The sequence below is a fragment of the Podarcis cretensis genome (assembly GCF_951804945.1).
Source record: "Podarcis cretensis genome assembly, chromosome: 11".
Classification (NCBI taxonomy): domain Eukaryota; kingdom Metazoa; phylum Chordata; class Lepidosauria; order Squamata; family Lacertidae; genus Podarcis; species Podarcis cretensis.
The window spans coordinates 26,615,663-26,629,124 of NC_137180.1; the positions used below are offsets into that span (position 1 = coordinate 26,615,663).

Below are 13,462 nucleotides of genomic sequence, written 5' to 3' on the forward strand. Positions count from 1 at the left end.
GATAAATAGATGGCCACAGTAACTTTATTAGTAGCTTACAGAGTGAAAATAGTAACATCACTAAGGAGTTATTAAATTGAAGTTCCTGGCTTTTTAGGAGATTCCTTTTTTGAACAACATGGACTAACACTGGTAGAGTGTAAATTGTTATAATTCATATTTCTAATTAAAACAACAACAACAACCCACATTCTGATTTAGAAAGATGAAAGACGCAGCGGGAGTGCTAACATAAACAAGCGCTTTGATGTACAATGACACAGAAATCAAGTTGTCATGAATTATAGATTCTGACTATAATTAATCAGGTGGAGTGTTGATGAGGTGGAGATAGCATGAACGTATCCTATGTTGGAAGGTATATGTATAATAAATCTGCTGCAGCTCTTAAGGACGGGACCATTGTAACTTGGCTTTTTGTATCTTGGCTTTTGAACGGATCTGGTTTGGAACCATGACCTATTAACTTGTCACAGTTTGTGTGGTCCTGTACAGTCTGTAAGGACATGGATCACTGCAGAATAGAATCTAAAAGAACTGAGCTGCAGAGAGGCAGAGATTCCTATAAGCAGTATGCCTGAGCTATTAAACCATTACCCAACACAGCAGTTAATGATGCATACTAATTAATTCCTTGTTATAAGACTGTGGTTTAAAAATAAAACAATTCAAAAGACCACCAGGGTCACTCATTCTGTATACATTTTCCATTAAAGAAAATGGTGATGTTCACAAATGAATTTTGCTGTGAAAAGCAGTTTAGGAGGTAGTGGCTGAAAAATTATGGCCCACTTCTAACACTCTACTTCCAGTGTCCTGCAACAGTACCAAACCCATGGGGGATATCTCCCCCGCCCCTCCCGCTGTCTGTTATCTTTATGGTTTTTTGAGAAATATTGAGGGCTGAAGTCAGTTTGACTTACCGCAAAATTGGGAAAATACTGACAAGCAACCTTCACACATTAGGTTGCAGCATATTTTAAGCAATAAGAATATTGCAAGTGGGATCTTGCAATCTATGCTGCACAAGGAAATCAAACTGACATGAAATGACATGAAATACACCAACAGTGTCCTTTTTTTGTAGGATTACACACTCCCACTCAATAGTCCCCATCATGTTAGTAATCCTACATTTTGTTCATTTGGCCACAGGTTATAAACCTATTCTAACTTACCCATTCTTCAGAGTTGATGCAAATTTGTTTCTTAGTCTACTATCCATGCATCTCATGTCCTATGTTGTTGTGTCAATTGCTCCCTTTTCATGTATGGCTGCAGCAGTTCTACACTCATTAAGCAGACATTGAGCTCCATAGAACTCAGCGGGCCTCACTTCTCAGAAAACATATACAGTGGTACCTCAGGTTAAGTACTTAATTCGTTCCGGAGGTCCGTACTTAACCTGAAACTGTTCTTAACCTGAAGCACCACTTTAGCTAATGGGGCCTCCTGCTGCTGCCACGCCGCCAGAGCATGATTTCTTTTCTCATCCTGAAGCAAAGTTCTTAACCTGAAGCACTATTTCTGGCTTAGCGGAGTCTGTAACCTGAAGCATATGTAACCTGAGGTACCACTGTATGAGATTGTGCTCTAAATTTATTAGGCTTTTCCAGTACTTCTAGGTTCTGAGCAAGTAAAATATAGGGTTTTTTATTGAGACTGACAGGAAAGTATAGGGTAAAACAGGACGATATAAGCAATAATATTTTTGGGATTGCGCTACAAGGCAATAAATACTTATTTACTTGAATACCCTTCTAATTGTGTCCTCTGATTTGGATTGCAGCATATAGACCAGAATCTATTTCCTTAAGAGCAGGATTGAAAGAGCTTTTGCAGATACAGTTTTTCCTGCATTGTTAGTGCAGAGTTGATGACCATGTGTTTCTTTCTACTCTGGGGGGTGGTGACTCTGGGGTCCTCCAGAGGTTGTTGGACGACACCTCCCATAATTCCTGGCCATTGGCCATGCTGTCTGGTGCTAACGTGAGTGGGAGTCCAACAATTTCTGGAAAGCCACAGGTTCTACATACCTGATCTACCTATGCCTCTTTGTTCCTTTTTATTATGTTATTGGTTCATTTACTTATCAAATACTAAGTTAGTTTCTAAATCTCCGTTCTGTTGTGCCATTTCTTATCTTCATGCATTCTCTTGTGTGGCTCTTTATGTGTGGCACACACTTTTTAAAACATATATTTACCAGGCCTCTCTCTTTTAAGAACTTACTAAAAAACCAATTTCTCCCCTTTGCATTACCTTCTTGATGTTTTTTTCTTTATCTGTTTTTTTTTAACCCTTATCTTCATCTTGCCTATTTTATAGATTTATTTTTACTCTAATTGCTTTCTAGGTTGTTTTTAGCTTCACCAAGCAAGTTCAAAGTTTTTCTTTCCTCCCCTAAGTCCTCTTCCCTTGTGCTTCCTTAAAAAAAAAAAGTGAGCCTGCAGGCAAGCCTGTTCACTTTTATTTCAGGCACTTTTACAGATATTTAATTATGATAGTGATTATTTCACTTTGCAACTTGAGGGAGAAATGTAGACAGGTAGTGGCATGACCCATGAACCAGTGACCTTACAGTCTTCAGGTAAGGTCTTAAATGACGACAATATTCAGGCTACTTCCTCTGGCATGGAAGTGATTTCACCAGGGAAAGGTGAAAGCTCATGTTCATCTGCTCAGTGGTCATTATCTGACTTTGTTTTCTTCCCCACCCACCACCAGCTTCTATCTACAAAAAATTAGAAGTAAATTAATTCACACACTATTGCTATGAGGTCTAGCTTGGCCCTAAGGTAGGTTACAACTTCGTGGTACATGGCATGCTGTTATATACAATTGTTGGTTTAATTATTGGAATCTTGAGTTAAAAACGCACCCAAGATTCCAGCGAGGTGCTACCAGTCCAAACAGATAGCATTGGCCAAGGCAGTCTGACTTTATAAAAAGCTGCTCCATTATTATTTTCCTATGTTCAAAGCTTCTAAAGAATCTGCAGCGTTCCAGATGATGTTGGACCAACTCTCATCAGATCCAGTCTGCATGGCCAACAGTAAGAAATGATGCGAGCTATATTCCAACAACGCCTGGAAAACCCTAGGAGCTGCTTCACTGTCTTAAAGAAAAATACATGTTTTTCAGTACCAAGAGGTAGTTCTTCTATCTTCCTAGTTTTGGAGACCCACAAAAGCAATTTCAGATACTGTAACGTCCACATTCAATTTATTATTTGCACTTCTAGTATCTTCATGCTCAGTGGTTTCCGTGGAACATGCTGTGGCTATTCAGAGTTGGCAATGGGAACATGCCACGTTTCTCGACAGCTACAGTTCAGTTCATTTTTTATCACATTCATCACATTATGCTTCTAGTATATTTGGACATGAAGGACGACCTAAGATCAACTGCCCTGTTGAGAGACGCAAGGAGCTATATTGAGGTTCATGGGAGAACGTCAACTAGATCATATTGTAGACCACACTAGTGTTGTTACAAATATGAGCCCTCTTAGAATGAAACAGAAAAGAAAGGGAAGTAGGCAAAGACACTGTCACTTGTTGGGCTGCTTACTCCCATCTCCCATTTGTTTAATGTCTACAGTTATTAAATTAATCTAATATATTTTAGGAAAGCTGTGCGGGGACTCCAGTTCAAAAGCTGGATACAAATCTACTGAATAAGTAACTATCTAACTCACACTAGAGGATAAAAATTTTTTAGTTTTTTTGATGCCACACAGTGGACACTAGCCCATAATGTAAATGGGGAACTGACCCACCAGCCTCACTGTCCTTCACCAGTCCCCACCTCTTTGCCTTCAAACTTACAACTCGCCCAAGGGTCATCCTTATCCTCATCTCTCAGTTTTGCCCCAGTAGAACTCAGCAGGAGGATGGAGAGAAATCTAAAATTAGTTGGATTTGTCTGTCATGAGTTTTGGCTTTACTTATTGTTGATCTCTCAGTCTTCCACCCTACCAGTCCCAGTAGGCCCCAGCTGCGACTGATGCCAGGGGCTGAGATCATCAATCTCCCATGCAACAGGAAGACAAGAATGGGTTTTCCTGTTTTTCATGCTTTGCGAGGAAAGCAGCTCCACATAATTATCAAGTTAGCCAATCCCAAAGAGTGCTTAAATCAGTCAGAAATTTCTGCTTAAATCAGTCAGAAATCGTGAGTTTTTCATGGTGCAGATTATGGAAATGCAAAATTTGTACGTGATTTTAAAGAGGCTTCCAGAAGCTCTCACAAAGATCAGTAGCAAGACAAGTGGTATCACAACAGCTCAAAAAACCTAATTTCATTTGTATGTTGCCATATATTAAGGTGGCTTCACACTCAATAAGGCAAGCATAATTGTAATGGTGTGCTAGTCCTGCACTTGTCTTGCCTGCAGCAAATGCATGCAGTGTGAACATCCTTTTAAAAACACTGTACCCAGGCCAAGCCCAGTTGGACTTCTTGGGGTTGTGTATGCAGCTCTTCAAAGACAAATGTATCTCATTCGTACTTTTCATGTTTGGTGCAGGAAACTCCATTGTAATGCTGGTGTACCTACAGCAGTGATGTCTCCAAAGTATAGTATGGAACCAATCTACAGTATTCTTTCAGAGTATCTCTTAAAGTATGCATTGCATAGGGTGAAATTATATTCATTTCATGAGATAATCATTTCTGCCAAAGCCAGAGTTTCAGATTTAGTTTATGTTGTGGATTATTATGTATTTTAAATACAAATATTTTATTATAGGTTCTGTTCTTTACTAGACACAAGGAACCCACATAGTTCTGTTCATACAAACTTGTATCAGTAGAGCAGCAGAAGTTAGGTTTCTGTGACACTTTTTTAAAAAATGAAAATGAATCACTATCTAAACTCATAAATCCACATTTAAGCTTCTAAATAAGTGGACTGAGTCTTAAAAAATGCTGAGCACCCAGCAGCTCTCAGTAACTTGCTGAGGCAATTCATCCTTTCATTAGTGTAAACGGATTACATTGTGAGTGAGCTTTGAAAACCATGTTTTGATATATTCCTCAAATGTGATTGAATGCTCGTCCACTGCATAACAATGCAAGGTTTAGTCTAAAAATATTTAGAATGTGCTGGTTAGGAGTGTTACCTTGGAGGAAATTTGAGATTAATTTGAGCAATATTCCTTTAGGAAAAACTCTGTTCAAAGACCATAGATGCTTCAGTTAAACACAGTGTGTATCCAACTATGGTAACTCATATTCAACATAGGCACATTGAAATTAATGGGGTTGAGCTATTTAGAGCAATTGATTTCAATGTGTCTATTCTGAAAATGACTGATGTTGACTATCACCCAACACCAACATCAGGTTTGCTCCTAGATGTTATGCTTGAGTTGTAAACAAAAAGATGTATGGCTGCTGCTCATGCATTTCAATGTGTTTGCTTCTTGCCTATGAACTGAAAACTACTCACTTTGGGATCACAGCTCTTGGATTAACAACCATCTTGGTAGAACTCAAATCCCTAGTTGCATGAAGCAGAATCATAATAACATATTCCTGAAAGAAAGAAAAAGCTTAAAAGAAAAAAAGAGGTAATAAGGGGATTAATGACTGTCATCTATGAATCATTCTCTGATTTGTTTCTGAAGTATGATAAAATCCTGCAGAGCTCATCAATCATTATCTGTATTATCTGAATAACTTCATTGTTATTTATACAGTGGTCCCAACTAGGATAACTTGTCTTTTGTGTTCTATATACATATTTCCATATGTTTACATATTTATATTTCAAAAATCACTTCTGTTTTATTGTCATTTGGGTGACTTCATCTTTTTGTTACTGTCTTGCAGCTTAAAACATTCTTGGCTATTACCTATGTCTACAAGGAAAACGAAAGAACAGATTGTAACTGGATGCTGAATCCTAATAAAATACGCAAATATACTGTTGCACACCACCCCAATCTCCAAGGGGTGCAAGATTCTAGAGGCGGCAGGCACAGTTACCCAAGGTATGTGTTTCCTTTCAGAAAATGAGGCACAGCAGGGACTGTGTTTGTCTTTATGGTAAGTGGATTATTTACACATGCATGTACAACCTGAGTCTATGATGGAGGGGCTCACAGAACTGATATTCCAAGAGGGTCTTGCTTCTTCTATAGACACATCCTTGGATTCAAAATAGACACCTGCCATGGCTCTGACTCTTGGTAACTTGCTGACTTTTACAAACTGCAACATTTCCCCCGTCCCCAGGTCATCTCACAACCAACTCTAAAACTCTACTTTTGAACTCCACTTTGTTTTCCAAACTAAACTCTAAGTTGAGGGAGGGGCCTCTCCCCTCCCATTTGCCATCTAGCACAGAGTTTTTCCTTTTTCTTTCCTATTTTTTTTTAATAAATATTTATTGAGATTTTTTAAAATACAAAGTGCAAAAATAATAAACAATATGACATGTATCATAACATATTTTCAAAGCTTCTTTGGACTCCCTCACGTCTCCCGCTCCCACTTGCATCATTGTAAACTTTTTCCAGCAATTTATCATCTTGTTTACATTCTTAAGTCCCGTTCATTTAATTTAGTTTAATAATTCTCCAAAAGGTTTATATTTTCCTCAATCTCACTTATCATCCAGATTACGTCTAATTTAGTGGTGCTCAATTATTTATGGTCTGGCATCCTTCTTAACATTCAACCAAATTACAGTATTTTTGTAAATAAATCCTAAATTTCTTCCAGTCTTCTTCAACCCTCTCCTCTCCCAGGTCTCGGATTCTGCCGGTCATTTCAGCCAATTCCATATAGTCTATCAGTTGCATCTGCCATTCTTCCAGTGTGGGTAGATCTCGAGTTTTCCAGTGCTTGGCGATGAGTATCCTTGCTGCTGTTGTTGCATACAGGAAAAAAGTTCTGTCCTTCTTTATCACCCTCTGGCCGACAATACCCAGGAGAAAGGCCTCTGGTTTCTTGGGGAAAGTATACTTAAATACCTTTTTCAACTCATTATATATCATTTCCCAGAAGGTCTTCACTCTAGGGCATGTCCACCAGAGGTGAAAGAATGTTCCTTCATTCCCTTTACATTTCCAGCATTTGTTATCAGACAAATGGTATATTTTGGCAAGTTTAGCTGGGGTCATGTACCATCTATATATCATTTTCATTACATTTTCCTTCAAAGCATTACATGCAGTGAAGTTCAACCCAGTGGTCCACAACCTTTCCCAGTCCTCGAACATGATATTATACCCAATGTCCTGTGCCCACTTTATCATAGCCGATTTAACCATTTCATCTTGTGTGTTCCATTTTAACAGCAAGTTATACATTCTTGAAAGTACCTTAGTCTTAGGTTCTAGCAGTTCTGATTCCAATTTCGATTTCTCCACCTGGAACCCTAACTTTTTGTCATTTTTGAAAACTTCTTTAATCTGAGCGTAGTGTAACCAGTCTCGCACTTTATCCTTCATTTTCTCCAAACTCTGCAATTTCCAATTGTCTCCATCTTTTTCTAAAATTTCCCAATATTTTGGCCATTTGGCCTCCATAGTGGGTCTTTTTCGGGCCTTAGCTTCCAGAGGTGATAGCCACCTTGGAGTTTTGTTTTCCAATAAGTCTTTATATTTTGTCCAGACATTGAACACTGCTTTTCTGACAATATGGTTTTTAAAGGCCTTATTGATTTTAACCTTATCATACCATAAGTATGCATGCCAACCAAAAGCATTGTTAAAACCTTCCAAATCCAATACATCAGTGTCTTCGAGAAGTAGCCAATCTTTTAGCCAGCAGAAAGCTGCGGCCTCATAATACAACTTTAAGTCTGGCAGGGCAAAGCCCCCTCTCTCTTTCGCGTCGGTTAATATCTTAAACTTAATTCTGGGCTTTTTGCCCTGCCAGACAAACTTAGAGATATCTCTCTGCCACTTCCGGAAGCACTCCGTCTTGTCCACAATCTGTAGTGTTTGAAACAAAAACAACATTTTTGGCAATACATTCATCTTAATAGCAGCAATTCGGCCTAACAAAGAAAGTTTCAATTTTGTCCAACTATCTAAGTCTCTCTTAATTTCTGACCAACATTTTTCATAATTATCCTTAAATAGACTCAGATTTTTTGCTGTTATATTTACCCCTAGGTACTTTACTTTTTTAACCACATTTAATTCTGTCTTTCTCTGAAACCGTTCTGACTCTGTATCTGTCAAATTTTTTCCCAATACCTTGGTTTTCTGTTTGTTTAGTTTAAATCCTGCCACCCGACCAAAGTCTTGGATCAATTGTAGTACTCTTTTCGTACTAGATTCTGGCTCCTGCAGGGTCAAAACTAGGTCATCTGCAAAAGCTTTGAGTTTATATTGTTTCGCTCCGACCTGAATTCCTTCCACCAACCGGTCCCCTCTAATCATATTCAGGAGCACTTCCAGAACCGAAATAAATAGCAAAGGGGAAATAGGGCAGCCTTGTCGTGTTCCTTTTTCAATTTTAAACTCTTCTGTAACCACATTGTTAACTATCAATTTAGCCTTTTGTTCTGAATATATTGCATCAATCCCATTCTCAAAACCCCGTCCCACTCCCATTTCTTTTAAATTTCCCTTCATAAATTTCCAGGAGATATTGTCAAAGGCCTTCTCCGCGTATATAAAAATTAACACTGCTTTTGTATTTATGTCTGTTTGCAAAAGTTCCAAAATGTCAATAATGTTCCTTGTGTTAGCAAACAAGTGTCTACCTGGGAGAAAGCCCGCCTGGTCCTTATGAATTACCTCGTTTAAAACTTTTTTAAATCTACTTGCCAGAATATCTGCAAATATTTTGTAATCCATGTTTAAAAGAGAGATGGGACGATAGTTCTTAAGTTGTGTCTTTTCAGCTTCCGATTTTGGTATCAATGTGATGAAGGCTTCTTTCCACGATTCTGGCGCCCTCCTCCCCTCCATAATTTCATTGCTGACCTCCATCAGTGGTTGTATCAGATAGTCTTTTAGTGTCTTATAATACTTGGAGGTCAGCCCATCTGGTCCTGGAGATTTGCCCAATTTCATATTCTGAATGGCTTGTTCAATCTCTTGTCGTGTTATTTTACAGTTCAGGATTGATCTATTTTCTTGTGACAATTTTGGTAATCCATTTTTTTCCAAAAATTGTTTAATCTCACTCTCATCTTGCGGCCCTTGGGTATATAATTTTTTGAAATATCTCTGGAAGCACTTTCTAATATCCACAGGGTTCTGAATGTTTCTTCCTTCAATCTCTAAATTTGTAACTGTATTTAGTTTTTGTCTCCTCTTCAACTGCCAAGCTAGCAGTTTTCCACATTTATTCGCCGATTCAAAAGTTTTTTGTTTCATTAATTTAATCTTCCACTCTATTTCCTGGTTTATCAATTTAGAATATTGTGCTTGATGAAGTTTAATTTCTCTCAGCGTCGGCTGTGACTTCAGGTTTAATCTTAGCTTCTTTTCTAATTCTTTAATTTTCTCCAAGATTTTATCTTTCCTCTCATTTTGTGTCCTTTTCTTTACAGCATTCTGTTGTATCAAGAACCCCCTCATCACTGCCTTGCTTGCGTCCCAGATGGTTCTTTTTTCCACCGTAGTGTTCATGTTTATCTCAAAATAATCCTTTAGAGCTTTTTGGGCCTTCTTAATAATCTCCTGATCTCTAAACAAATTGTCATTCATCTTCCATCTAAAGGAGCCGGTTGGTGTTAGTGTCATGTCCATCTTTACTGCATTATGGTCGGAGCAGGTCTTTGGGCAGATTTCCACCTTTTTGACCTTGGGTGCCAGACCTCTAGATATCCATATTTGGTCGATTCTTGTCCAGGTCAGTTGGGCTTCAGAGAAAAATGTTCCCTCTCTTCCCAAGGGGTTCTTTGTCCTCCAAATATCAATCAAATCCATATTGTCTGTCATTTCAAAAAAGGTCTTTGGTAGTCTGCCATCTTTTGTAACATTTTGGCTTTGTGACTTATCCATGTTGGTTGATACGACCCCGTTCATATCTCCCATCAAAATGGTGTTGTTGTAGTCCAGATAATCCAGCATGGGCTCACGCAACTTCTTGTAAAATTCCGATTTCCCCTCATTTGGCGCATAGATTCCTAATATCAAAAGTTTCTCTCCTTGATGTTGTATCTCAATTGCCAAAATTCTTCCATGTTCGTCTTTAAATAGGAATTTGGGTGACAGGCTCTCTTTTGCATATATGACCACACCTCTCTTCTTTACTCTGTCCGAAGATATAAATTCCTGGCCCAGTCTTTTGTTTATTAACACTTTTCTGTGGAGCCTAGTCACATGTGTTTCTTGCAGGCAAATAATGTCCAATTGTTCTTTTTTTAGTATATGAAATATTTTCCTCCTTTTTTCCGGAATATTACAACCATTTATATTCCAGCTCAGAAGTTGCAGAGACATCCTGAAGTAATCTGGTTATTTTTCCAGGGGTGGTATCTTGTTCTCTAAGTCTTCAGATTCCAAGGGTGCCGGTACCGCCGGTGCTCCAGGCCCAAAAAGTAGTTCACTTCCTTTTTGAAGGTCCTCTCCGTATGTGGTCAGAAATTTGTCTCTATCTTCCAGTGTTCTAATCTTAACCTTCTTCCCTCTGAAGGTAAAAGATAGTCCTTGGGGAAATTCCCACCTAAAGATAATTGAATTGCTCCTAAGCAGTTTAACCAATTCAAGATAGGCGGATCTAAGGTCCAACAGTTGTTTAGGAATATCTTTATAAATTTCAATTCTTCTATCCAGAATGTCCAGTGACTTTTCGTAATGTAAGCCCAAAATCTTATCCCTTTCCTCCTTTGATCTCAATGTTATCAAACAGTCTCTGGGCTTTTCTTTCTTTACAAGTCTTCCAAGCCTGAAAGCAGACACAATTTTAAAGTCCTTTTCCTCTAAATTCCAGAACTTGGAAAATTCTTTAGTCAGAAGCTCAGCTAAGTTGCCTTCTTCCACTTCTGGTATCGACCTTATCCTTAAGTTACTCTCCCGGTTCCGCAGTTCTATCATAGATAGATAGGTCTGATGTTCACCTACTTGTTTGCAGAGTGGTCTTACCTCTTGTTCTAAATTTTCTAATTTTTGACTAGTGTCCTCAGCCAATTTCCGATTTTCTACTGTGGCCTCCGTCAACTGCCCAATTGCCTGTGCGTTCTGTGATACTTGTCCAGTTAATCTATTTAGACATTCTGTGTTTTGATCAATTTTGGCTGTTTGTTCATCGGCTTTCTTGTCCAGAGATTCCACTCTCTTGTCCAGAGATTCCAATTTTTCATAGATTTTCTCTAGAATAGAAGCAGTTGCTCCTGAGGCCATATCTTCCAATTGTAACTGTTCAGTTTCTCCCTCTCCTGTCCTTGGCAGAGAAGCAGCTTCTTCCTCTGAAGGCAAAGTAGGTACAGATGATCTACGTGTCTGCGAGACTGAGGTTAAAGTTGTCAAAGTTGCTTGTCTAGTTCTTCCCCTCCTTCTTGCGCCACTCATTCCAGAGTTATCTAAAAGTCAAGGTCAAGCTGAGTTGTTCCCATGAGAAAACAGCGGCCCAGAGGAAAACAGTCAAACAGGAGGTCGGGGAAAAGGAAAGTGAAATGATGTCACTGCTGTAAATCCCAAATCCTCTAGGGGGAGCTTGAAGTGTCTTAAGGGAAGAATCCAATTCTAGTAAATTTACTAAAATCAAATTTAATGTCCAAGAACCTTCAATAGCAGGTTTTAAGCAGAGTTAGTATTAACAGCCACATTGTTTCAGACAGTGCATACTGGTGCTTCAAATGATGTTTCAAAGTAACAAGTCCAAACCCCCTCAGATTGTTGCAAGTTCTAATACACAATAGCCAGATCTGCAGAACTGACAGCTCAAGTTGCTCAGGCAGCTCCAGCACCTGGGTTTCTCATTCAAGTTGTAGTTCCAATAGAAGAAAGGTATCACAGTACAAATAAAAATCAGAGAATCAAATGCTTAAAGTCCTTATTTTGTTTAAGGGAAAGTTCAGTGGGTGCTCAGATCAGTTAGGCTAAAGATTCTTTTTAAGCCTCCACTCCTCCAGCTCTTTGCTTTGAAGTTCAGTAACAGCGGAAGACGGACTTCCTGTTTTGCGTCGCTCTGCTTTCAGCCAAATTCAATAATTTAGTCTCAAATTTTTTAAAGTCCTTCTTTACTCACGGGTTGTTGCTTTCCCGAATCAAAAGTTTCCAGGAAAAGAGGTCAGCGCTCACCGGCAGCAGCAGCGCGGCTTCACTCCGTAGATTGCGAAACGACTCACAGCGCCGCTACCCCCTCCACGTTCCGGAGCCCCTTACGGGGTTCCTTCAGCGTTTCGGGAGCCACTTCTGGCGCCCGCCGAGTCTCAAGACCACAGGCTCTTGCTGCCTGTGGGTTTCCGATGTGGGTCTCCGCTTCGCCGTAGCGGACGACCCAGTTTCCACGGAGCTTCCTCCTCACGAAAGGAAGAGGACCGCCATTGCCATTCGCGCCGCCTCCGGAAGTCTTCCTTTTTCATTCCTAATGACTCGTTCCCTTTGTCTTTCTTTGTTTGATGTATTACGGTATTTTAATATTTTGTTGGAAGCCGCCCACAACCGCCCAGCCAGATAGGCTGGGTATAAATAATAAATTTATTATTATTATTTCTTAATGACTTGTCTCCCAGGTGATTTCCTGACACAGGAAGCTGGCCTGGCTTCTGTTCTAATAATTGCTAAATCCAATGTCTGGCATCCAGTTTTAACACTCCAAACATCAATTAAATTCTAATACTTACTGAATCCAGGAATCTAGGGTATCTAGCACCCACAAACTGATAACAATACATTGACGCCATGATTGGCTAATCAATCCCTATATAAAGGTTAGTTTCAATTAAAATAAATGTCACCTGCAAATTTCGAATCAACTTTCCCAACAGCTTGGCATCAGGTTTTCCTATCTACAAAGGTAGAAAGTTTGCCACACTTGTAATTGAGTATATAGCTGTTGTTTTATGCAAATAGTAAAGAAGCAGTTGAAGCTGGAGTCTGGAGCCAGTCATATTCCTCCCATGACAGCTCCATTTCCTTGGTTTCAAATTTGGGCTGCTGCTACTGGCTTCCCCTCTCATTCCAGTCACCATATTGTCTGTTGATATTTTATAAAATTAGGAAATGGAACATGTAAGGCCTAATCATGTAAGGTACTGTGTGTAGAGCAACCTGCTGCCTCCCCAGCTATTACCTGTGGGAGTTATAGTCCAAAACACTTGGAAGGCAGCAGGTTGCCAAAGGCTGGTGTGGAGTCACAACAGCTCACAGAATCTGGTTTAAGGGCTCCAATTACCGCTGATTGCAATGGGTGCAACTGGCAGCCCTTGTGCTGGGACCTAGATGTGGTAGCCATGGGGCCTGTTGTTGACAGCTACTTACAGCCCTCAATGTGGTACAGCAATTTTTCTACACTGCAGTGGGTGGAAAGGGAGTTGTCAATTT

General features: G+C 39.4%; 1 long non-coding RNA gene across 2 annotated transcripts in view; it reads left to right on the forward strand.

Moving 5' to 3' along the window:
* LOC307226945 overlaps nucleotides 1-13,462 on the forward strand; it is a 41,269-nt gene that overhangs the window by 6,117 nt on the left and 21,690 nt on the right. For both annotated transcript variants that reach the window (XR_013843725.1, XR_013843726.1), the window contains exon 2: nucleotides 5,838-5,988. This is a non-coding gene — a long non-coding RNA (uncharacterized lncRNA). The remainder of the gene's footprint in view (nucleotides 1-5,837; nucleotides 5,989-13,462) is intronic.